This window comes from Mus pahari, chromosome 3 (assembly GCF_900095145.1).
Source record: "Mus pahari chromosome 3, PAHARI_EIJ_v1.1, whole genome shotgun sequence".
Taxonomy (NCBI): domain Eukaryota; kingdom Metazoa; phylum Chordata; class Mammalia; order Rodentia; family Muridae; genus Mus; species Mus pahari.
Genome location: NC_034592.1, coordinates 26,503,578 through 26,505,495, shown reverse-complemented (window position 1 = coordinate 26,505,495; position 1,918 = coordinate 26,503,578). Strand labels below are relative to the sequence as shown.

The following is a 1,918-nucleotide window of genomic DNA, read 5'->3' as shown; positions in this document are numbered from 1 at the left end:
ACTCTTCTTCAGCATTGTAATTATTGGTATGCATGAGGGCAAATAATTTATGTAAATTTATTTTGTGTCCTGCCACTTTGTTCAATGAGTTGATATTTTCTTTTTCTTTTTCTTTTTCTTTTTCTTTTTCTTTTTCTTTTTCTTTTTCTTTTTTTTGTGGGTGCAGTGAACTTTTATTGATGGTATTCAAGAGAGTAGAGAGGGAGTGTCCTCTAATCCCCTCCTGTTTTATGGGGGTCTGGAGTGGAAAGTGTGAGGGAGATGCTCAATGTTGAGGGTCAAGTTGGGATAGGGACTCTTCAGCAACCAAGTGCTTCTCTTTTGCTCTCAGTGTCCTTGCTGGGGTGGGTGGTCCAGGGTTTCTTACTCCTTGGAGGTCATGTAAGCCATGAGGTCCACGACCCTGTTGCTGTAGCCATATTCAATGTCATGCCAGGAAATGAGCTTTACAAAGTTGTCATTACGAACAATGTCAACTCCAGCATCAAAGGTGGAAGAGTGGGAGTTGCTGTTGAAGTTGCAGGAAAAAAAACTGGTCCTCAGTGTAGCCCTGAATGCCCTTTAGTGGGCCCTCAGATGCCTGCTTCACCACCTTCTTTATGTCATCATACTTGGCAGGTTTCTCCAGGAGGCATGTCAGATCCACACAGATACATTGTAGGTAGGAACACAGAAGGCCATGCCAGTGAGCTTCCCGTTCAACTCTGGGATGACCTTGCCCACAGCCTTGGCAGCACCAGTGGATACAGGGATGATGTTCTGGGCAACCCCATAACCATCACACCACAGATTTCCAGAGGGACCATCCACAATCTTCTAAGTGGCAGTGATGGCATGGACTGTAGTCATGAACCCTTCCAGGATGCCAAAGTTTTCATGAATGACCTTGGCTGGGGGCTAAGCAGTTGGTGGTGCAGGATGCATTGCTGACGATCTTGAGTGAGTTGTCTTATTTCTAGTGGTTCACACCCATCACAAACATGGGGGCATTGGCATTAGGGGCAGAGATGATGACCCTTTTGACCCCACCTTTCAAGTGGGCCCTGGCCTTCTTCATGGTGGTGAAGATACCAGTAGTCCTGCCCCCTCTTCCTGCTCCACAACATACTCAGCACCAGCATCACCCATTTGCCGTTAGCAGGATCTCACTCCTGGAAGATGGTGATGGGCTTCCTGTTGATGACATGATTCCTACTGTGCTGTTGAATTTGACATGGGTAGAGTCATACTGGAACAAGTAGACCATGTAGTTGAGGTCAATGAAGTGGTCATTGATGGCAACAATCTCCACTTTTCCAAGTGCAGAGCAGAAAGCAGCCCTGGTAACCAGGTGCCCAATACAGCCAAATCTGTTCACACCGACCTTCACCATCTTGACGAGGCTGGAACTGCACAAGAAGATGTGGCTATCTCTGGAACAGGGAGGAGCAGAGATTGTTGGGAACTAAAAAGGGGGGTGGCAAAGGGGCAGCTCTACCTGGGAACCCTGGAGCTACTTTGATAAAGCCACCAGGGTTATAGGAGAGAGGGATGAGGGCAGTGGATCTTGACTGGAGCACAGGAAGGCAGATTAGAAACAGCTCATTAGGAGAAAGCCTGTCCCATCCTCCAAGCACAGTGGGCCTTGATGAGCAGAGATATTCTATGGTTTTAGAGCTTTATTATAGAAATGCAGGGGGAAAGAAAGAAGGTAGAAAGAGAGAGAGAGAGAGAGAGAAGAGAAGACAAAGAGAGAGGAGAGAGAGTGAGAGTGAGGGGTAAGAAGTAAAAGAGTGAGAAGTAAGAGAGCAAGAGAGTAAGCAGGGGCTGAACAGCCCTTTTTATGGTCTTTACTGTTGCTAGGTAACTGGGGAAGAGTTTAGCCTGAAGGTCAGAAGCTTGGGCCATTGTCTATGTGACTTCTAGCCATGCTTCTCTT

General features: G+C 47.0%; 1 pseudogene; it reads right to left on the bottom strand.

The window, feature by feature from the left end:
* Positions 1–363: 363 nt before the first annotated feature.
* LOC110319545 lies at positions 364–1,288 on the bottom strand (annotated as a pseudogene).
* Positions 1,289–1,918: the final 630 nt, after the last annotated feature.